Source organism: Pteronotus mesoamericanus, unplaced genomic scaffold (assembly GCF_021234165.1).
Source record: "Pteronotus mesoamericanus isolate MK-2021 breed Mesoamerican mustached bat unplaced genomic scaffold, CSHL_Meso_final contig_68, whole genome shotgun sequence".
In the NCBI taxonomy this organism is placed as follows: Eukaryota; Metazoa; Chordata; class Mammalia; order Chiroptera; family Mormoopidae; genus Pteronotus; species Pteronotus mesoamericanus.
This window is the reverse complement of record NW_026555234.1, coordinates 24,824,963-24,849,677: the sequence shown is the minus strand read 5'-3', so window position 1 is coordinate 24,849,677 and position 24,715 is coordinate 24,824,963. Positions and strand designations below refer to the sequence as shown.

The 24,715-nt window shown below is 42.3% G+C and overlaps 1 protein-coding gene across 5 annotated transcripts in view; it reads left to right on the top strand.

Annotated features, from left to right (window-relative positions):
* RBM47 (RNA binding motif protein 47) overlaps nucleotides 1-24,715 on the top strand; it is a 145,765-nt gene that overhangs the window by 57,941 nt on the left and 63,109 nt on the right. Inside the window, exon 1 of one of the 5 annotated variants that reach the window (XM_054582082.1) lies at nucleotides 18,971-19,016. The exons of the other annotated variants lie outside the window; for them this stretch is intronic. The gene's annotated coding sequence lies outside the window, so the exon portion shown is untranslated. Of the gene's footprint in view, nucleotides 1-18,970; nucleotides 19,017-24,715 lie in introns of those variants that run through there. 5 annotated transcript variants of the gene reach the window in all.

Sequence of the window (24,715 nt, the reverse complement as noted above, 5' to 3'; positions counted from 1 at the left end):
TTCCTTTTGTCTGGAAAGTCCCTTCTCCTTGTCTGTCATGCCCGTTTGCCGGGCAGACTGCACCTCAGCCTTCAGGAGTTGGCTGACGTCTTCCTTGATTAACCTTGACAGACTTGGAATTGTCTTCTTCCCACTTTCCGTGGCCTCTTGCGCCCTAAGTTGGCGTCGCGTTGTTTTATAATGTTCTCGTGGCATCTCTGTGCTCTGCTAATCTGTACCCCTCCAAGAGGGCAGCAACTTTGTCTTTTCAACTTGGTATTTCTAGCCTAGCTCAATGCCTGGACTGCCTGTCAAGACCAGTATATGTCATGAAGGCAGAAAAGACACCTGTTTTATTCAGCGCCTGCTAGTCCCAGTGTCTGGCAAAGGGCCTGGCCTATATTAACTGTTCAATTAAAATTTGTTGAAAGCATGAATTGTGGGTGTTTTTAAACATCAATTGTTGTTAAATGTCATATCACAATGGTTTAGCCCAGGGATTGCAACTGAAGAGTCACCAGCATATTTAAGCCATGCATGTATTTTGTATGTCCTTACAGTGTTTCAAAGTTTTAAAATTTGATGGCTGTAGATAGAACATATCCTCTCCTGTTTGCCACTGTCTGCACCATTCCTATCATCTTGCCCTTTGCCTGCTTCACTCATCTGTTGCCTGCTTGGTCCCGGGACAGGAGGTTGAGAGGTGTAGGGAGTGGGCCAGTACACTAGTTTGTTACAAGAAAATACCACAGATTGGGTGACCCAAACAAGAAAACTTTATTTTCGTACAGTTCTGGAATTCTGGAGGCTGGAAGTCCAAGATCAAGGTGTCAGTGGGTTTATGTTCTCCTGAGGTCTCTCTCTTTGGCTTGCAGGTCGCACCGTGTCCTCGCATGCTTGTCCCTTGGTCTGTATGTGAGTGTGTCCTAATCTCCTCTTATGAAGACATCAGTCATATTGGATTAGGGTCCATCCATATGACCTTATGTCATTAATTAATAACCTCTTTAAAGGTCCTAGTTTTAAAGAGAGTCACATTTGACATACTGGGTGCCAGGGCTTCAACATATGAATTTTGGGGGACACTCTTAATCTCTTAATGGAAAGGAACGTGAATTCTCAAGTACTGTGGCCTCTGCCTTGTGTCTGATGCATGTTATATATAACACATGAATAAAGAGGAACTCAAACAATCAGGGAGAGCAGTTTTGCTCACCAAGGCAGAATTAGGACCGACATACGTGCACCTGCTCAAACACCTGATCTGTACTCTGAGCACTTTGATCTTGGGACCGCATTCATGTTTTTCCAATAGCTGACATTTAGTTAATACGCCAGGTAGAAGTTAGGTACTTTTCGGTTTGGAAATATATATTCTTTCATTCTGTCCACTCTAAAAATCGACACACAGGCCGCATACTTCCTTTGTCCAGGGTTCAGTGCACAGCAGAGGTAAAAGCCAGATAATGTCAGGGCCCCGCCTCCGTTTGCTGTAAGCAAACAGCTAGGTCCTTTATTACCCTTGAAACTGGCATTTGTGACACAGGTTGGACTCCAGAGAAGCAAGTCAAACGCCAAGTTTCTGTGGGCCAAAGTTCCTTCAAGCACTGCATGTTAATCAAAAGCTCGGCCTTAGTTAATTAGGCCATTGAGCTGGGAAGAACTTTGGAACAAATGATTACTGAGTTGGACCAAGGAGTTAGCAGAATTCAGTATTTTATTTCCTAGAGGTAAGTTGTGGACTCATGGTCTTTCTTGGAGAGGGTGGGAGTGAGACTCTTACGGGATTTCGTTCACTCTTCATGGGGAAGTAGCACAAGGACATTTACTGTACAGAGCCGAGCTAACCAAGCATTTTTACGTAAAGGTGAGCTGAATAGTTGTGGAATATTAGTTATATATGAGCAGGAAAGCCAGCTATAAAGGTCTTCCAAAGGTAAAGGAACATTTAAAATACTAACAGCTCACAATGCTTTAAACAGTTTTGAGTGTTTGGTGATTTACCCTGAAAGACCACAATTTAATGTGCCTCTGCAGAAAGATACTTAAATGAATATAATCATCACTGTTGCCCTTCATGAGTGTTTGCTTTGATATGGGGCCCCCAAGGACTTCATGTCTGTCGTTTTGTTTATTGCCACAATGTGCATAACAGGCGGGTTACCTAAGGCCCATGTTAAATGAGTTAAAGGAGGCTCAGAGAGGTTGAGTAAAATGCCCAAGACCGCCAGCTAGCTAGCATGAGTTTTGAGCACCTGGGCAAAACCCGTGGTCTTCTCTTTCCTGTTAATACCACCGCTTTACACATTTCCCTCTTCTCTCTTTGTCAGAGTAAGATTTTCTTCCTTGAATGCCCTTTAACTAATATGAACCTGCCTTGCAAGTTGACCTATTTTCTCCGTGTATGTGGGCTAGTGGAAATTTCCTACACTGTCCGGTTATGTGGTTTTCCTTGTAACCCATGCACACACAGAGACGTGTGAAAATAATAAAGCACCGTATTTCTTCTTTCCCCCTCCTCCTCTACTACGCTTAGCAGTCAGTAATCGCACATTCCTTACTAGAGGTCTCTGGTTCAGTGGTGGTATCTTTTCCATGTCACAGTTCATGTAACAGAGGCGTTGGAAGGACAGACACCTTGTGTCAGGTTGCCCAGCAGAGATCGGCCATTCCTGGGCTCACCAGAGAGGTCTGGTAAGTCACGCTGGCTACAACTGCACCACAGTTCAAATGAACATAATTGAGGGGTGGAGAAAATTAGGTGAACATTACATAGTGACATTCAAACGCTAATCCCCTCCTTTTTTTTTTTTTTTTTTTTTTAAACCAACACATATTGTTCTGCTTCTGGGTGTTTGCTCAATTTATTAGACCACAGTGCTCTGTAGATTTATAAGCATGAATGTCTCCAGAGGATTCCACAGACACAAAGAATGACAGAATCTATACTTGAATGGCTTTGCATAAGCTCTTTCAATATCGAGTTTTTGGTATTGAGTTCACTGCATTTTGTCAATGCTAGAATGCATTCCACCACGCCCCCAACAATTTAAAATGTCCAAAATTGGAATGCATCTTATGGAGACTTAGATTTGGTGAAACACAGCATTCCTTTGCTAATCCCCAAATGACCAACGTTAAGTGTTTTCTACCTCCTCTATTTTTCACGGAATACAAATGCGGCTTTTAAACTTTTAAGGTGGGAAATGAGTATTTTTCTGTTAAAGAACGAATCAATAAGAATTCTGTACTTACCAAAGAAAGAACTTAGGATTCTAATACTGAGAGAAAAACTAATTTTCTCAGTGCCTTCATGTGACAATGCTGAGATTAGTAGCCCTGGGCCTCATTAGCAGTGGCGATGGCTCTCCGATCAGCCGTGTGAGATCATGGAGCAGCCTCCAGAGCAACAGACCCCGGAATCAGACACTGTTGCCTGAAGTGGTGTTCCCCTCCAGCAGTCAACATCATAGGGTTTGCAACTAAAATACTGCACTGTGCCTTCCAAATGATTTATTAGCATTCATTTATCTGTGAATGAGTTCAAGTCCACATTCATGGTACACGTAGGGGAAAAGAGCATCTTTATAGAGTGAATGCCACAGAATGGGCAAGAATCCCAAAGCCACAGGTTTTTAGAGGCTTGAAGATTTGCAGAACTTCCATTTTGTAGGGCCCCATGGGGGATAGAAAACGAATCCTGAAATCAGTAGGGAGGCAGGTAAATTGATTAATGAATGTTTTCTGAGCACCTGCTTTGTGCCAGGCTCTGTGCTAGGTACGGGGTAATTAAGACATAAAGACAGAAAGGATTAGACTTCTGCCCCCTGGAAGCTGGTCTAGTAGTCAAGGCAGACAGTAAGGAATAAAAAAACCGTGAGTGAATTGAAGAAGTGTAAGGAGCTAAGGGACCTTAAAATCGGAAGCCGTAACTTAATCATTAGTGGGAGGGGCAGCCATCAGGGGACTCAGTTGGAATTGAAGTGGTGTTGTAACTGTGACCCGAAGGAGGAGGAATGGATTCCTAGGCAGAGGGAGATTGGGGGCAGGTGGTAGTGACGGTACCAAACAAGAAACAGCCTTTCATGAGGGTCTCAACAAGGGAGAGTGTCAGGTTCAAGAATTAACTATGAACCTCATGGGGGAAAGGGGAAAGGGACAGTGACTTCAGATAAACAGCCCTCTGTTGTAAGGACTTGGTCAAATGTCTAGAGGAATCTTTAAAACCTCTGACAGATTGATTTCAAACTGATAATGGAATTTTATTTTTTTTATTTTTATTTTTTTTGTGGTTCAGGTATAAATTCTTTATTCTCTCTCAGCTGATCATGTTTAGATGATTTATTTCCCAGAGCTGGATCCCAAGTCCTGTTTTCCTGCCAGTCCTTTGAATTCTCTCCAATTACGTGTTCTGAATATCTGTCACCTACCTCCCATAGGGAGATGATCAGCTTCTAGTGAGAGATTGTTTTCATCAACAAATGTGTTGTTTTTCTTTCACTCTTACTTTCTTGATGGCATCAGGGAAGGGTGACCACTGGCATGATTTCCCCCCACCCAAAGGCCAGATTTTAAAAAATAGGTGGTTTATAGAGAACAGACAGAGCTACTTGACCCTGCTTCCACTTTTGGATCATTATGAGAGTCTCGGGTTTCAAATTTTCATGCTCCCTGTTGACATTTTCTATCAAGAGTACTGCTAAGCTGAGAGGCACTTTGACCAGTAACTAAACTGACATTCAGAAATTCACACATGTCCATGTATGTACACACACACACACAGATCCCCGATTCCTGTGACTTGGCCATCGCAGGTGTGCTGGTTTCTTAATCATGAGTGAATTTGATGGCTCATTTTTTGGCAGGTCCCTTGAATGTAGGGGATGACCAGAGCTAGAACGATCTCTTCCCCCGCCCCCCGCCTCAGATCTATTCAACAGAACTTTTATTTTTTGGCAGTGGTGAGGGAGAGATATTTACCACAGTCTGATATAAGTTTGGTCTGTCTTCCTCATACAGATGGGAAGAGAATCACTGGTTATGACTGATGGAAAGAAATTTGAACTTTTAGTATGAACTTTTGGTGACCCCTTTGACCAGGCCTCTTAAAATGTTAATGTCTAGATCATTGCCTGATTTTTCTCAAGCCACAGAAAATCTGTGGCCCTCCCTCTGGATACAGCCTCAGAAGTCAGATGGCAGGGATTCCTAGGAAAGGCAAAGAGGGAAAAATCATGGAGTTCCTGATGGACACTTACAGTAAAATAGCAAAACATTTTGAATGCTGACCCTTTCCTACTCATTGAAGCCTAGATTTCCATTCCAAGTAAGTTAATACATGAAGAACTGGATATTATTTAATTTACAAATTGAAAATGGAAGTTGTTTTTGATAAGGAGGAAAAGGTAGGTTACTTAAAGACATTGTTTTCTGTGGGGATAGCTCTTCATGCTTCTGAACTATAGTTGTCATTCTGTGGTCAGAGATCTCTTAGAAACAAACTTCCCCCAAATTTCTAAAATTTACCAGAAGATATTTATTTTAGATTAGAAAATGACCTTCCTATCACTTTCCTCCCCCCCCACCCCCACCCTGCCAGGAAGGCAGACTGTAACTCAAATGAGAGTTAAGGTAAGCTTTGCACCGTTGCACTGCTACATCCATGTGAAGAAAACTTACTGAAGATCAGATAAACACAAAGGTCAAGCAAATGAGTTGAAACAGATTTTCTTTTGTTTAGTCAGCTGCTAATAGGGACCTGTCACAAAATGACACCAGGACGCTGAAGGCAATCCCCAAAAGCAGGTTTTAAAAATAAATAAATTTTCTGCTTTTTCACCTGAAAATAGAAGAGATGTTTTTCCAGCACATGTTACTTCTTACTATTTACTTGGTACACGTGACTTAATTCTACACAGAGGGGGAAAACAAAGGCCTGTAATTTAATTTGAATAAACCTACAAAGGAGCCTCATATGAAAGATGCCAGGGCGGGTATATAAAGGATGCACAGATGATTCAAAAGTGATCCTTGCCCTAGAAGAGTTTAAGAATGAGAGCTTAAGCATCTTGTTAAGAAGAAATATTGACAATAAAACAAGCAGTTAGAACCAGCAACATCGTAACTCAGATATTTAAGCATGTTTGAAAAGACAGTAGAAGTTAATGGACCTCTTCTCATCTGTATCCAGATGCAGCAGAGAGCAAATTCATCACCTCTCGCTTTTTTCTGGTCTCTGATCCAGTTCAACAAAAGTGCTAATTCATGTAAGGAGCCAAGTGGTGTTGAGAACTTACATAAAGGTAACCCTGAAGTCTTCTGCAGTTTATAATGATCCATGAGCAATTAACACAGTGACAATAAGCTGAAGAACTTTCCAAAATGACTTGGTGTCAGAGTAATTGGGCCCAACTGACCTAGAGCCATTTGTGGCTACAGTCAACCAGTGACTTCATAACAAGGCAGTTCTGTTACTGAGATGATCTGGAGGTCTGTTTTCCAGATCCAAATGAACATAGGTTTGGAAAAACTGGTTTTCATAGAGGATAATAAGTTTTTGCAGGGAGTTTGTGGTTAATCACAAACTGGATGATTTCCCTTTTTTAAAGTTACTTCACTCACATGGGCAAAAGTTTCACAGAGCCAGTAGTTCCTTTGGTAGTGTGCTCCTTGATGACTTGCAATTTGCAAAATAAGCTAACCCATTTTCAAAACTGAAAAGGTAGAGCGGTGGCTGTGGGCCGTGACTCAACCAACAATATGGCCGACAAGCGGATGTTCGGCTACAAAAGGAGGACTGTCTTCCTAAAAGAAAGAGGTTTGTTCCCACCCTGGACAAGGAAAAAGAAAGCTGTGGGCATCAATGAAATGTGTGTGTCTTTTGGCAGAATAACAGATCGATGGTGGCATTGTGCTTTGTAGGAAGATATTTGGTTCTGTGGAAAGCAAGAATACTCCAAGGTTACGAGGCTGAAATCTGTAGCTCAAGTCAGCGTCAAACCTTTAGGCAAATTTCATGGGCAACACTCAAATGTCAGCCTTGAAGTTTCCAAGAACAAGGTCTTCAAACCAGTCATTAGACATGCATCAAAGTTACGCTGAGTTGGGGCCGCATCCAAGGCTGTGTGTTGGTTCATGCAAGTTGCCCCCAGGTGTCAGCAGTTGCTTCAGCGAGGGCAGACAGGAATAGAGTGTCTGACATTACTTTGGCCATATGCAGGGGTGTCTGTGCTGCCAAGAAATAATAGTGACAGAGCCACCACATTGCTTTCATCAAGAATAAGAAAAATTCTGACTGCAAAATAAGTGGGGTCCTTTTGAAACTAAGACCTAGATCAGCAAAATATAAGGGACATCGTATGGAAAAAATGAAGTGGGAGAACTCAGGCTAGAGAGAAAAAGGGCTGAACACAAACCTTTAAATCTAAGCCTGTCAGTCAGGCTCCAGCCGGTGTGGCCTCATTTGGTTGGGCATCTTTCTGCGAAATGAAAGGTCACCAGTTTGATTCCCGGTCGGGACACAAGCCTGGGTTGCGGGCTTGGTCCCTGGTCAGCCCGCTGCAGAAGGCAACTATTTCTCTCTCACACCGGTGTTTTTCTCCCTCTCTTTCTCCCTCCCTTGCCCTCTTTAAAATCAAAAGTAAAAATAAAATTCAAAAAATATAAGTAAATCTAGGCATGTCAGTACCTACTTATTTTGTTCATCTCCATTTGTGCAGGCAGTCACCAAATGATTCTTAGAATCATAAAATGTTGGAGTTAGACGGGATCCTGGGGGTGATGATGAAAATAAATGATAAATAATGATAACATTTATTGGGTGCTCACTATGTGCAAAGCACAAAAATATTTTCTTACATTGTCTCTTTTACTTGTATGTCCTCATTTAATTTGTATAGTAACCCCATAAAGGAGATGTTAGTCAAATAAGGAAACTGAGGAATAATAGAATATGTCACTTGCACAAGGTTGTACAATTAGTGCATGGCAAAGGTGGTACAACACACTTAAGTCAGTCTGAGGCCAGAGTCTATACTTTTATTTTTTTTAAGAAGAGAATTTTTAAAAAATTTATTATTATTTTTTTTAGAGAGAGAGGCAGGGAGAAAGAAAGGGAGAGAAACATCAATTGGCTGCTTTCTGTACACACCCTGATGGGACCGAGCCTGTAACCCCGGCATGTGTTCTAACCAGGGATCCAACCAGTGACCTTTCACCTTACAGGACGAGGCCCAACCAACTGAGCCACACTGGCTAGGGCCAGAATCTACACTTTTTAACTACTAGCCCCTTAGAGGGCCAAGTGATCCTCAAGGAAAGGCATGTTCACTGACCCGAGTTCATTAACTGGTGAGAGTCCGTAGGAGTTCTCCAGTGCATGGTTCAGTGAAAATAACAATGGGATGCACCGAACATGACCGAACTTCCACTCGAACATAGACACTGTATATAGTTTAACATTGGGTTCTGTGTTGGCCTCCATTTCCCTCTCACTACAGCACTGGCTTCACCTCTTAGCCAGGTGGCTGACAGCACGTTTGGTCAAATCTGGATCCTGAAGTGTTCTCCTCTGGGACATCTGCTTGAGCTTCGGGCTTCAGTCATTTAGAGAACTTTGAAAAAACACCAAGCACACAACCCACTCACTGAACTCTTGATTTAACTAGTCTGAGGAGGAGGAACCCAGTCATCAGTATTTTTTGAAAACTCCATAATTGAGTCTCATGTAAATCCCTTGTGGACAACCACCAGTTTATACTTTTATTTATTACCAGGTGATTGGCTATGTACTCCTTTTTTCAGAGAGCAAAATTTATGTTCTGTAGTAGCTGTGTGTGTGTGTGTGTGTGTGTCCTATGATCTGAGAAGATAGATTGGGCCTTAAAAAAAATCTTTGGCTCCTTGGAAGACACGGTCCCTGCTTGACACAGGTCTATCTGAGGATGGATTCCTCGTTTCTACCACTCTACTACATCTCCTGGGGATTACATCTGCACATCCCCCCTGCAACACTGCTCAGAATATATGGTTTAATTATTTTATACCTAAAATCTCGTAGATTGCAATAGCTTATATGCTCTTGGTGCAGCTTAAAGATCAAGGGAACATTTTGTCTTATGACAGCCCCTGCTATCTATATATGATGTTCACTTACAGTGTACGTAGACCTACACACACGCGTATTTTAGTTCCATTTTAGGCCTTGAGGGGAGGTCTGAAAAATCTCATCTGACCCTTAATAAGACACTGCAGGCTGCTCTAGACCAGTACCTTGATTCTAAAATGAGGAAACCAAGTCTGGGGATTGAAAAAGAGAAGGTCCATGGACACATCCAGGTCTAGAACGCAGGTCCCTCAATGCTAATGGCCTCTTCTCTTTACCCTGCTGCCTTACTTAAAGATTTCCTTTGTAGCCTTTCCTCTTTGTTCACACTATCGCTGTCCTAGTCCTAACTTTATTCCTAAATTATTGTAATATCTGTGGAAAGAGGAAAAACCAAACCTGGAAGAAACCACATCAAAATGCCAGTAGTGGTTGAGTTTGAATGGTAGACGTCTAGTTTTAATTTTATATTTGCTTTTCTGTGATTTATACATATTTTTCAATAAACAAGTATTACTTTCCTAAAGGAGAACCGAAAACCACTAGTGGAATAGCCTTTTACCGGTCTCTGGATGTGTAGATCCATCATGCAACCCATTCTGTGGCTCGCTATCAGATTTGCCTTCCTAAAATTTGTCTTTCTCCAGTCCTTATCCTCCTTAAATGTTCAGTGGCTCCTGTTGCTCTTGAGAAAAGTCCAAACTCCTGGAATCCAAAGGTCTCCTTAACTTAGCCCCAACTTCTGCCTGTGCCCTTATCTCTGCAACACCCAACGCAACCCTCCCTTCTTGCCTGCCAGCATCTCCCCATCAGAGAACCAGGAGAACACTATCTAGTTCCCTTGCCCACGCTGTTTTCTACTTGGAGAGCCCACACACTGTCCTCTCCTCTTCGCCTGTCCAAATGTTGTCTCTTTAGGTTCAGTTCAAGTACTTCCTCCTCCAGCTAGCTCACTTTTGTCACCTTTTATCTGTATCTGGGATGGCAGATAGGTTTATATCAGGTCCAGGCAGTTGCAAATAATGAATATGTTGCATGGAGACTCCCGAGAGGCTGTATGTGCTCAGAGGGAAAGAGTTCTGTGATCACAAGTGGTTTCTGCCACAGGCACGAGAGGGAGAATGACAGAATGGGCGCTACGTATTTCCCACTCAGACCTGTAACCATTCTTTCAGACCAGTAGCTACATGTGGCTGTTTAAGTTCAGATTACTTTAAATACAAATCAAATTTCACCTCCTTGGTTGCACTACCCCCATTTTAGGTGCTCAATAACCACATGTGGCTCATGGGCAGGTATTGTACAGCAAAGGTAGAGAACCATTACGGAAACTTTTACTAGCCCTATTTTTGGTTAAAACTATTTGTTTTAACCAAATAGTTACATAACAGCCTATTTGTTTTGTGTGTGTACCTTATTTTCTCAGTGAGAGCAAAAGCATTTTATGGGCAGGAATCCTCTCACGCTTCTCTTGTATCCCTAGAGCACCTAGCCAGTGCTGGGCATGTTGGAAACACTTTATAAATATTAGTTGAAATTAATTTTTAGTAATAATTTGGAATGTGCTATAATGTGGAGTAGTAGAAAGGGAACTAATTTGGAAGTCAGGAAACCAAGTTTCTGACCCCAGTTTTTCTGCCAGTTAGTATGTGACTTGGAATATCTCATTTAACCGAAATAGGTCATAGTTTCCTCAAGTGTAAACAGTTATAGGTTAGACTATATCAGAGGAGTCTTCCAGATTTGGAATTTTGTGATACGTGTGGAACGTTCACTTTTAAACAAAAGTGCATACACACAAACCCACACCCAGAATAAAAACCAGCAGGTTAAAAAAATATTCTAGCTTATTTTAAATCCTGTTTATCTCATTTTCTAAATACATGACTTTCATTTGAGGGTTTAATTCTCTTTCAGATCTATAGCCATATTATTTTTTTTGAAGAGGATCATAGCAAAGGTGAGATGACTCCACAAGTAGAGTCAGACTTGGGCACGTACAGTGGAGGGTTAGGTAGCATTTGTCAGTGAGGAGGTGATGTGACATCTACCTGACGTTTTAACACTATCGTCAACCAAACTGTAGGCAGGTCACTCACCAGTATGGCCTGCGAAGCCTAAAGTATTTATTATCTGGCTTGACACTAGTGACTAATGACCCTCATGTACAGATCCAAACTTTTCAAGGGCAGTTGCTTTGTGGAATGTCATCAGGGCTGTGGCTCAAACACAGTGACATGCATCTCCCTGGTAGTCTGCTTCAGAGAACCCCACAGACAGGGAAAGACAGTGGTCTGGAGGGGCTCAGGCCAGGCCGCTCAGCTCGATCGCTTGTATCCGAAGCAGGACGACCCTTGACTCTGTCCTCAAGGTGGAAAGTGAGTCCTTGGATCCAGTCTGTGTGCTCTGGTCTTGCCTTTGGAAATTTCATGAGTCAGGTTCTGGCTGGGTCCTCCTTGACATTCAACATTCACAAGAATAAATGTTGAAGGGCCTTTGAAGGGGAGAGCTGCAAGAGCCTTTGGCCTCCTAACTTTATGTAAGGAGGGAGGCCCGTCTTGCATCTCAATCTATTATTCCTCCTGCAGACACTCCTTCCAGCTCGTGAGGGATCTAGATGGAATAGGCAGATAAAAGAGCCTAACTGGGGAGGCTTAGGGCAGGGCAGGGCTGGGTTAGGACCTCAACCCAGACCAGAGCCCTGCCAGGTGGGTCTGAGACGAACTCCAAACTTGACAGTTTTAAAAGTAAAAAATGAGAGCCCTGTCTGATGTGGCTCAGAGGATTGAGTGTGGGCCTGCAAACCAAAGGGAAGCTGTTTAATTCACCAGTTCAATTCCCAGTCAGGGCACATGCCTGTGTTGAAGGCCAGGTCCCCAGTAGAGGGCATGCAAAAGGCAACCACACATTGATGTTTCTCTCTCTCTCTTTCTCCCTCCCTTCCCCCTCTCAAAAAATAAATGAATAAGTAAATAATCTTAAAAAAAAAAAGTAAAAAGTGATTCTTTTCCTTTTCCTATGAGTGCCCCCTGGACAGGTGTCCTGGCCGCTGGGTTTCCCCAAACCCTCTTTCTACCAAGACCTGCCCTCTCCTCTTTCACCAAGTCTCAGTTTCTAAAATGCACCTTTTCTGTAATTATTTAACACTCCCTTTTGACATCTTTTGTTTTCTGATCTATCCCCTTTTCTCCTCCCCTTGTCCACTCCTCTAGGCTATTTTTCAAAGTTTGCAAGGATTTTTTTTTTTTACAAATCTTTTTTTTTTTTAAAGTTGCCCTGGGCCTCTGTGCACTCAACTGCCCTTAGTCTAACCCAGTGTGCCTCATCTAAAAATCCAAATTTACAAAACAAAAAAGGATTTGAAAGGTAAATCTTTCCTTTGTTAAAGAAATTTTTCCCATATGAAAGACTAGTATCTCCCGCCCTGCCTTATATGTCTTATCATTTTCTACATTATATTATCCCCGTTGGTAGTTGGCGGAGGACCCCCTAGTTGGCTACAGTAGAATTCATTCCTGTATTTGCAGATCATGTGATACAGAGGAGAGTGCATGCCCTTGCCCCCATGTTGGATCATAAAAAAACATTTACTTTCCCTGGTTTATTTACTGTTGACCCTGAGCTCAGTAAACATATCCAGTGGCCTTGGGTCATGATCATACCAAAGACAGTGCCTTGGCTCACTTACAGCAGTGGATGCATTTGCTTCAGTCGGTACAGATTCTTGTGGAGAAATTCCCAGCTTATTCTCCAGGATGATTGTAGCTCAGCACCAAGTTCCCAGTGGCTTCCAAATAATAATGAGCAGTGCCTCTGCCCCGTTGCTCCACTCCAGAATTCCCAGCCCAGAATAATGCTCTTGTCATGCCCAAAGAGGCATCCAGGAGGAAACTCAGCTCCAAGTAAGGATGCCAATGGTCAGTTCTGGATAGAATTCCCTCACACTGTACTTACAGCCTTGGTTTTCACTATTGTTGTGATAGCAGAATACACAGCTGTGAGAAAGACAGAGAAGATAACGGAAATTGACTTACTAACATTTGAGATGCAAATATGCAAAAAAAGAAAAAAAATCCAGCATCTTGGGTAATCTCCATTATTCAGAGTTCGGTGTAAGCCTGATAGTTACAAACTAAGATTTTGGTGTCTGAGCAGGTGGGTTCCAGTCTTGCCTTCCACCAGTAATTAGCTTCACTTATTTGAGTTTCTGTTGCCTTCATTTATAAAATAGGGATTATAGTAGTAGTTGCCACTTAGGATTTTGGAGGTGATTCAACAGGTAATATATGTCAAGAATTCGGTGCTGGATCTGGTACAGAGTGGGCGCCTAGTAAATGCTATGATTAGTGTTTCAGCACAGATGTGAGGGGCATGATCTAGAGCAGGGTTCTCAAATGTTCTGGGCTCAGCACATCTTACCAGGCAAGTGAAATAAAGGATGCTCAGTTAGATATAAACTTAAGATAAGCAATACTTTGTTGTTGTTTTTAAAGTATCAGTATGTCTCAAATATGGCGTGGATACTTAGATTAAAATGCCATTTTTTTTGTCTATCTGAAATTCAAATTTAACTGGATGCCCTACATTTTTTACTGCTAAATTTGACAACCGAATCTTTACATTCTTAAAAATTTTTATTGAGGAACCCAGAGTGCTTTTATTTATGTGGGTAATATCTATTGCTACTTATCACATTAGAAATTCAAATTATGAAATTAAAAATATTAATTCTTTCAAAAAGAACAGTAGTAAAATTTATGTTGACATAAAGAGCATTTTAATGAACACTATTTGATGGGCTTGATAGAAGTGAGCCATATTCCTTTTTTTTTTTTTTGAGAGTACATTTATTAAAGCTGGTGACAGTGAAACAAGGAAAGGCTTAGGACAGAAGAAGCAACAGGAGAGAGCCCAGGCAGGGATAAGTGGGCTCACTGGGACGTCAGAGAGAAGGGGCCCTTGGAGACGGGTGTGGTCGGTTATCCCGGGACGAGCTGCCACTGCCCGCTGCTCCCCTGGCTGCAAGTCTTGTGGGGGCCCTTAGAGTTGAGGAGATGTGTGCTTGAGAGGGAAGAAGAGGGGGGAGGGAAAGGCAGAGGCGTGGTTCTGGGATGGAGAGTGCGCTGTCAGCTGTATTCTTATATTTGCTTTGCCTTTAGTCTGTTGAGATACGTTATTTTCATCAAAGTATATAAAGAAAATTTAACTTCACAAAGCTATATAATTGGAAAAGGGAGGATTATTTTGTAGCCTTTTTAGATAATTGTGAGCATTCTTCTTTGATACTAAACCCAAACTCTAGAAGAGAGAATTTCTTAAAGGTTAGTTGCACTGTAGATCAGTGAACTTTTCATGCCCTGTTACCTTAAAGTCCACTGGTTTATCGTGTGCTTTGAATGGGTCATTTACCTATGCATGGCATGATTCTGTAACACCATGAATTGGTCATTTGGAAAATATTGGCTTACTGAATTGTAAAGCTCTTCCAAATATTGACACATTTCATTACACAATATTAAAAAATCACAGTTGTTACTATCACAACTAATGTCATCAGAAAAGCCTCTAATTATTGGCAAGCTGTCAAGCTTATGGTATTGAGTGTAAGTTCTCCAAAATTTTAACTTTTGCTTGAAAGCTCAAATTTTATTATTGGAAACAAATACTACCAGTTGTGTTCTTTGAAGTGACGTTATTCATTTCCAGAAAATGCCTGCCCAATACTTAGTCTGAATTACTATAGTTTGTTTGTTGGTCATTTGTAAAAATGGTCTTCTATGACAGAGGCCAGTATAGTTCACTCTGCATCTCCAACAGTAACACGATGATTTTCCTTGATACTATCCTCGTAAATTGGTGTGCAGCAAGACTGCTTCATGCGTACTTCCCATTTCATCACAGAGAATACCAAAAAGATACATGCAGGCGTCAAGACATAATAAAATTAATATTTTCCTGCTTCCTCAAGTACATTCTTAAGGAGAACTAGCTCTTAAAGAGATAAAGTAAAACCCTTAAGGGCCTGGTGGTAAAAAAATGCTCTAATTTCTCATCCAGTTTTGTGCCACTGCCTTATTTTGTGCTGACATGTCCGCAGTTTACCCACCGTTGTCTTTTCATCATTGGTGCAAGTGCCAATGTAGTGAGAAAGGCAAAAATATTAAAATTATTATGAAAATAGTTATGGCCTTGCTGACTTCTGAAAGAGGCTTACAGCCCCCCAGCACATCCCGGGACCTCGCTTGGAGACCTGCCGGTCTAGCGGGTTCTGTCCCAGTAGACACAGTGCTGGACAGTGTAGATTCATCTTTGTTCCCTGGGCCCATCCCTGCCTCTCCTTCCTTGGGCAATGTGGGGAAACACCAGGGGTTCTGGGACCCAGATTAGGGTCTGGGGTTAGGCTGGAGCGGATGGGTGATGAGCAGTTTCTGAGGTCGCATGGGGGTGGGGGGTGGGGTGTAGGGGGTAGGGTGGGGGGGTGCGGGGGGAGGGCTCTCGGAAGCTCTCCCCAGAGAGCTGAAGGGGCTTGAGTGGTTCAGGGGAGTGCCAACGCCTTCGGCAGGTTCAGGGAGTCTTAGCAGCTCCAAATAAATTCTTAACTTCCTGCTGCTTCCTCCTCCCCTATCTCCTAGTGTCCAGAGGAGATCAAAATCCCTTTCAGAATCTGGAATCACCCTGCAGACCAAATTTATGGTAAAGGATGTCCAAACTAGAAGGGGGCCCAGGAACTGACCGAGATTCTGGCCTAGACCCAGGGAGTGGCACTCCCCCGAGGCAGGCTGTCCTTCCCCGCCAGAACTCTGCAGCTACAATTCCAGGGGTGTGTATACCTGCACGCTGGCTACCCAACACAGTGGAGCGAAAACGCCACTCAGAGCTGCATGCCTAGGAGTGGGAAAATGCTATTAGAAAACGTTCATGGTGTATAGAAGGCACAGTTCTTTCTCTGGGCCACTGAATTGAGTCTCTGAGCAGCATGAGATATAATGTTTGAATACAATAGCACAGCAAGTGCTGTATGTAACACAAGGAATTTTAATATCACCTATAGTGCTTAAAATCAAACATCAAATTTATGGTCACAGGAACAATGAACATAAAGGCTTACCTAAAGTGGGGGAATCCATACTGCCTGTTAATAGATTTCTTAATAGATTTCAAAGTGAACAGGACAGATTGCCTTTGGGATAAGAAGGAAAGGTGGGGAAGAGGAGGTAGGGAGGACAAGGAAAGGGACCAGAGGAGACAGCAGGGCCAAACAAGGCCCGAGCCCAGAGCGGCAGAAAACGCACAGGTGGCTGTTGAGTTGGGCAACAGACTGGTGTGTGGATGAGCAGGCTGCAGCGTGCCCGAGGCAGGAGAGTGCAGCTCAGGCAAAGAGCAAGGGCCTGGATTTGGACCAGTTCTGCTGCCACCAGCTGTGCGTTCTTGGGCAGCCTGTCTGAACCCATTCTGCCTCTGCTTGATGGAATTAAATGAGAGATCACGTATCAAAAAAGGCAAAGCAATGCTAAACCTCTCTAGTCCCCGCTTATACTCTCAGTGTGTAATCCACTGAGGCGCTGCTCTGTCTTCACATTTTCTTTCATCAAAATTCAAATATGTTCCTTAACAGTGAGCACTGGACTCCATGCTAAGGGTTGTAGAGATGGATGCTCTGGTGGCACAGACCAGGGGTCCCCAGCCTCGGGGCTGTGTACCCACCGGCACTGGTCTGAGCCTGTGAGGAACCGGGCCTTCCAGCAGGAGGTGAGCTTGAATGAAATGTGATGGAATCATCCCACCACCATCCACCCCTCCCCCTCCCCAACCCCGGTCTGCGAAAACATTGTCTTCCACAAAACCGGTCCCTGGTGCTGAAAAGGTTGGGGAACCTGTGGCCTAGACAGCAGCTGACCTGCACACAAATATGTGACCAAAAGAGGCACCAGTCAGGGAAGACTTCTAGGAAGTGATACTTATCCCCAGTCATGCAGGTTTGTCACTTTGGAGATGTGTTCTGGTTATTGGTTTGCCTAAAGGCACCCAGGGGCAGCAGTAGGAGTTATAGGGGTCAAGTGAGATAGACTAAATGCAGGACGGGAGGTGGACGGGCCCTGAGGGCGAAAGAAGGAGATAAGAAGAACCATCTGAGAGGAAACTGTCGCAATCAGCCTTGAGACTTGATTAGACCAGGTAGGAACGGTAGGGCCTCGAAAAGTGGCACATTTGAGGACAGGGAATGGGTCAACATTGGAGTGGCCGCAGGGAGATTCTGGCCTTTCAGGAAAGCGGAGCTTCAGTCACAGTTCCACCAGCCCTGCCCCATGACCGGGGCCAGGTTTAGAGCTTTCTGGATCTCGGGTCTCACTAGAGCGGAATCTGTCTGATAAGAACCTCTGTCTTACCTCCCTCCCCCGGTTGTTTGATATGCTGCCTCAAATAATACAAGACATAGGGCGATGAGAATACATCCCTATTGTGTCTGAGGAAAGCAAGGCAGAAAAGGAAGGAGGGAAAGAAGGGGGAAAAGAAAATGAGAAAAAAGGAGGGAAGGAGAGGCCAGGATGAGACTAGAAGGCAGGTTAGAAGGCAGGAGGGAAAAATGTGAAAGCAAAAGAGATGGTAGCCTGGGCTGGAGGCCAGGGAGGCCCCTCACCACGCCCTGCGAGGCAGATAAACGGTCATCTAGGGTCCCACCCAAGCCAGATTAGTCAATCAGACTGAAGTGAAGTCAATTGCCCTGAGTCACAGCACTGAGCTGAGGCATCTGTAAACGAGGAAACTGAAAACGAGGTGGGACCCACATATATCAGGTAGGGGGGCCCAGAAAATTGCAACAACAATTAAAATGTTTTGAAAAGGTAAAGAACTGCCCTGTGCCATTTTCTAGGTGCTCGGATTGGCAGAGCTATCAGTTCTTTGGAATATTTTCCCTGGAGAGGGGTGGGGACAAGAGAATGGGTTTTCTCACTTGCTGAACCTGACCTTGGGTGTGATTTCTGAAGCCAAAGTCAGTTCTTCCTTCTCTAGATGGCCTTGGTCTCCCTTTAGCGAGCAGGTTTGACTGCTGCTGAATAATTCTACTTTTTCATTTCTCAGACTGCCCTGCTCACAGCAGGGCAGCGCTCCATGGGGCCTCACACGCCAGCAGCCTCCATATGGTGTTTCTGTAAAACCAGGCAGGTGATCCCGGACGCCCTGTCTTTATTGTGTTAACCCTGGTGGTACCAAGAGGCACCTGACATTCTGAGTATGCTAATAATTCGGTGCCAGCAAGTTTCTGTTATCCTCCAGTTGTAATTGTTAACTTGAATGGAATGCAAAACTTCTGGTTTGAAGCGGAGTTGGCTTTTAACTGTGTATTTGCTTGAAGGATATGGAAAATGGGGGAGTGCGTTTTGTTTATTGTGGAAGACGTTTTGTGAAAAGCTCTCCAGTTGCCCTGATAAATAGAAATATATGGTAACTGAATAGTTACTACTGTGTCTACAGACTCACTGGCGAACCCTGCCCTTTATTAACTCTTCCTTTGACACTTTGTCAGTCCGGCAAGCCGAGACTTGTTCGCGGGATTAGAACAATAAGCTTATCATAAGGCCGCTTTAAGAAAAAAACAACAACAACACAAAACTCTTAACACTTCCAGTGTCAGGGTTTGCTTCTTCAAGCTCTTCCTGCTGGCTTACCCCCACCCCTTGAAAGTTTGGGTGGGTTTTTTTCTGTTCATAGAGCCTGCCTGTTCATTTGCATTATTGTACATCACACGCTATCTTTGTGACCATTATATTGTGTTCTCCCCGTGGTGTTTGCTCTGAGGGTGGGACACAAGGCTGTTCAGTGTCTTGTAAAACATTTACCAAAAGCACTGAGCCATGGTTTTGAAGGGCATTCCCTTGCCAGACTGTGGGAGGAGAGAGCGAGCGGTGGAAAGAGAGCTCCAGGTGTTTGCCAGGTACTTGTTTCACACTTTAGTATTTAGAAATGTTTAAAATTTCAGATTACGTGTGATTCCAGGCCGCTTCTATTGAAGGCGTGAGGAAGGCGTGAGGGAGGGGAGGGGCAAAAGTAATTTCTTTGCAAAGTGTATTTTTTCAGTGGCTGACAGTCCCTGGATAATTGTAATCTTTGGTTTCAGTCAAATGTTGTTTTCAGTTTTACTAGAGGGATGTGTGTGTGTCATGGAGAGTGAAGTAAAATCTACCTGTGCTTGAGATTTGCCCGTTGTTTGGATCAGATGTTAGCATTTGCTTTAGCGCAGAACAGACCTGGTGTGGTGTTTCTAGGAGGCGACGTGTAAGCTTGTGATTTGCACTTCAGTGTGCCCGCGGCTCCTTCCATTAAAAGCTTTTGCTAAATGGTGGCTCTTGTTTCGTGAAAATACTTTCAAACTTTCTTTCCTCCCCCGCACCCCAACCCCGTTCTGTTAAATTTTGACTAGATAACAACTTAAAGGTCAGCTTGAAAGACTGCTTCTTACATTTGAATCTGTGTTTTTGGAACACATTCAGTTGGTAGCAATGACTATGCTCTGGTCATAGATAGTTTTATAGAAACTAATGACTACATACGTCTTGGAAATACTAAGTATTTATTTTTTGGCTTGTTTTGTTGTAGGAAATATGAGCATATACGATAAAACTAGAGCCTTAATCAAATGTTTGCCTTTGAGCAATTGCAGTAATGACATCCTGGGCACAGGTACCTCAGCCATGTTATTAGTGGCTAACACCCAAACAGCAAATAAGAAAATCTAGAAAAAAGAATAGCTCTGAACTATTTCTGTCATGGTCACTCCTTGGGGAAAGGAGCCGCATTGTAGTCTGTGCAGTATAGCAAGCGTAGAACCTTTGGCCTGGTTACTGTGTCTAATGGCAGGGGACGTAAGTATGAAGATGGTACTAAAGTTTAAGAGCCCATTGATTATGAAAGAACTTGATTTTGGTACATTTTTGCCCAGTGACACTGGCAGAAAGAAACTAATAAGTCTTTTTCCTGAAGAGTCCACAGTCATTGCAAAATGGCTAGAAGAAATGATTGTTTTAAAATTAGAGGAAACTTCCTTCCTGGGAAAAACTTCATCGTGGCTTTATGTATTTAGGAAAATAGGACTAAATCAACAAAACTGTGGAGGTCAAAAGACATCAAGCACACCCGAAGGGTAGCATGTTTGATTGCCTGTGTATATGCGTCAGAAAATTGAGTTTAGCAGAGAGTCATTTCACTACCCTGACCACTGAAAGTTTGACAAGCAAATTAACTTTTTTTCCCTCGAAGATTTCGAAACAGAGGTAAGAATATGTGCTTTTTACTAAGTGCATCCCATAGATGCACATAGATTGCTTCATTTTCTGACCTTCTGTGAAACAACATGCATTCAAAATAGAGACCCTGGACCAGTGAAGGAACCCATGCATCAATTCCACTGTCTCTAAAAGAGATTGATGCCGTTTGAAGTTGGAAATTTTACCAGAGGAACAGCAAGACTCTGGAAAAAAGTCTAAAAATAAACCACTTCTAGATACTTGTCATTCCTCACTTCCCTTTTTTTCACTGAGAAAAATCCTTATTCAGTGCCACTTCTTTGTTTGGCTTTTTCAAATTTCAAGTCTCAAAGATCTATACGGAATTTTAAGAAACTGAGATCACCAAAAGCTACATTTATACCTCTTAGTAGGGATTCTTACACTTACATGATGGTCGGTTGCTAGATCAAGCCACATTATCAAATTAAGCCCTGAATAACTTGGCCCATATCTCTGGCATTTTAAACTTTGCTTATTACAAATGATATGGTAGTAATGCTTCTATATCAGGCTGGTTTTATAAGGCATATAATTGAGTCAACTCTCTCGACAAAGGTGGTTGTTATCTGTTCCTTCTGTCCTTTAGACTGTGAGCTCTTGTTTCATAATATGTCATGAAGGTGAACTCTCTGGGGACAACAGTGGGCCCCAGATTAGGTGGTGGTTTGCACCATGCGTTAATACCCAAAGAGTCAGGGCAGTTTAGGCCTGGACAGAACTGTCATGCACAGGCATAGATAGGTGACAGCCTTTCAAGGTGGTTTTGGTGACTGCCAGAGGCGTCACATTCGTGTGAGCTATGAAGGCAAAGCAGAGGAATCGCCATAAAGACCTGGGCTATTTTTGGCTGGTTTTGTTCGGGTAGGGTGACTATGTGTAGGTTAGCTGAGCAATGGCTAAAAGTCCTTCACTTGTCTAATAACCTAAGGTCTTAAGTAAGACAAAAAGCAGGGCTCACAGCAGCTGAAATTAACGCAGTTAAGTCCACCAGGGCCTTGCTCAGTACCTGTTAGCTTCTGGTTTAAACATCTTTGAATAAAATTCCAGGTTTCTCAGGGCACAAAAAACGGGACTCTCTTCCTCTTAGTCAGCTAATGATCATTCATTCATGCATGATTCATTCATTTAACAGATACTTAGGTCTCACTCTGGGCTAGGATCTCATCTCTCAGTTCTTAAATGTCACTTCCTCAAGGCGACCTTCCCAAAACCTCTAAATTAGGTCCAATATTTCCCCCTTTAAGATGTCACACTTGTTTTTTGGTTATGAATATCTCATTCACCACTATATTTCCAGTGCTTAGCGCATCTTAGGCATTCAAAAATTGTGCATCAAATATATGAAAAATGAATAAAAGAAAGTAAGTGAGAAAGACTGGGATGGTTAGAGGGCAGGCATGCAATAGTGAAAAATAACCCCAGATAACAGGGAAGGGGCAAAAACCACAGTCACCCAGTATAGGAGCAATGGCCTTTGAGGCTCTCCTTCCATTTCAGCCCAGCTCGACCATATACATTTCTAAGGATAACCTTGGTTCACCAAGAAGAATGTAATATGCTCAATAGCATCTGTTTAAAATAATAGTGAGGACTACAAATCATTTTAAAGATTTTTTTTAATCCAGGAAAGCAATAGTTTTCTTACTAAAATGGTTAAATTTAATTATTTGGAAAATTTCATATGTGACTAGTGCTGTATTCTTATAATTATGAGGCACCAGTGAACACATTTCTCACTCATGTAAATTCCAAAAGAGATTGAAGAATGCATAAGAGAAAAACTTCATTTAATAAGATTAAGTTAAATAAGTGCTTTGAAAAAATGTTATTTTAAACATATATATTGAGGAATAAAGGCAATAAAATGCACAACTCTTGAGTATACAGCTTGATGAACTTTCACATGTGTATACATACATCTGTGTAACCACCACTCAGATCAAGGTACAGAACATTTCCAGGGTCCAAGAAAGCTCTCTTGTGCCTCTTCTCCCTGTTACAACCCTCTCCCCATCACAGGTGGCTTCTGTCACCATAGATTAGCTCTGTCTGTCCTTGAACTTCATCAAGATGAAATCATACAGTAGATGCTCCATTGTTTCAGGCGTCTTTCTCTCATCCTTATGTCTGAGACATTAATCCACATTGTTTCATGTACCTGTAATTTATTCTTTCATTGCTGCATAGTATTCCTTTGTAAGAATAGACCACAATTTAATAAATTGGGGAGGAGTTAAAAACATGAGTATTTGAGCTGAAAATCATTCCCTATGTGTGCCAGCTCTTCAAAGTTAAATGATCCCATAAAGGGTAGGATGGGAATGTTATCTCCTGAAAGGGTGGAAGGAAAGAAGTCTGTTCCTGGGAGTGTATTTGGTAAGTGCTCTGCACAGCCTGCTCATTTAGACTGGAACCAGTGCCCATGAGGGTGGCTGCCACTATTTTGCAGATGGGGAAACTGAACCCGAGAAAAGATTCAGGACTTCACAATTGGGCTGAACTAAACACACAAGCTATTAGTTACAACAGACAGAAATCCAGTCCTGGCAAAGATCATACCAGACGGCTATTGAGGCCGTGCTACCTTGTTAACAAAGACTGGGCTTTCGTGCAGTGGTGCAGGCTTATGTATCTCCCATGTCAAAAGCCTGACGTTGACCTGGCAGTTCTGAGGCCATCGCTCTCTCTTTCCCTTCAAAGTGTGTCTTGTTTTGAAAAGGAGGCTATTTGTGCATTTTTATTCTTACCTTTCTTTATGAATATATCCTTTTGCTTATGAAAGTATAAGCAAATAAAGTATTATTTTCAGATGCACGTGGTATATTCTAAAATTTGTACTTAGCAACTTTTGAGGTTTTTCTTTTTAAAAATCAGGCTGTAATATCTCTGTATAAAGGAATACTCAATCACCATAAGAAATATAGGTGAATTTCAAGTCAGAATTGCTCAGAAATTTTCTGGGAGGCAAATGTCACGTTTTGCTGGGGTTTGAAACACTTTCAGTTCTAACTCACAGAAGGCCCTGCATACTAACCCAGTCATCCAAGTCTCTGATTCAACTGCACATCTCAGAAATGAACACAATTTCAGAATGTCCTTTTTATTACTACCTTCTTCGATTTTCCCTTCTACAAATAGATGCATTCACAAATATTCTCTTCTTACTTCAAAAGTTATCATACACCTGCTCAGAGTATCCTTCATTTAGAATAGCAAAAGGAAGTATATACCTTTCATATTTTTCCTAGTTGCAAATGAAAGAAGTTAGGTTTTTAACTGCATTCATATCATTAGGCACATAAACGTGGCCGGGCCATCATTTCAGGGAGGCCGCAGATAAGCTGAGTAGCCAACCCTTTGCCCAGTGGAAGATGAGAAAATACCCTGATAGCATCTCAGTCAAATATGAAGCTTTGTTACAATTGTCACAGTGAGTAGGAAGCCCCTTTCATGTGGGATGCTTCAGAGCAGTCATCAAAGGTTTGATTTGATTTTTGTTAACTTAATGAAAAACCACAGGGACAATACCTTGTATTTGTGTACTTTTAAAAATACTTTCTCAAATAATTTTTATGGTTACCTTTTCAAAATATTCTCAGATGTTAAATATACTCATTTCATATATGAAAAGGCTGAAATAAAGACACTTTTTCCATATGGCACTTACTTTTTCCATAAATTGACCAACACCTGGCTGTTACGGTTAGGGCGGAGATAATGTGCCGCACGTGAGTGTCTGTCACGTCTTGGGTGTCCAGTAGTTTTCGTTTACTTTTCTCTCAAACAGGATTCCCTGGAAGGAAGTTTGCACATGTGAACGGAACTGGACTCTTAGCAGTGAATTGAAAAGATTGAACACTGTCATGTGTGACTTTTTTTCTTTAAGGATTGTGAAACATCCACATTTAAGTTAGCCATTGTTGAAGTAGGTGCTGCCTCTGTGTCAATCACAAATGCAAACTTGGACTCTGAGTAGGAACAAAGGTTTTCATTCTACTTTTCTAATAAAATGGCTTCCTATTGAAAGCCATAGAAATACCTACTCTTTCATTTTTAAATAAAAAATATTAGAGTAGTTCGTGTGTACAGCCCCTGCTGTTGTCTAATAGCAAATATGTCAGAGAAGGAAAGATCATAAAATGAGGGTATAAAACATGCGCATCTTCACATGCGCACACACACAAATGATTGAATATAATCCCATTTCCAACGTGATGAGGGCCTTACTTGCCCCATAAAATGATAGGGATAAGTATTTTAACTGGAATTTTAAAATGAAATAGAATTCATAGGAAAAAACCCATCATGCTCTGAGGGCAGGAGGTGCTGTGGAAAGAACACTTGACCA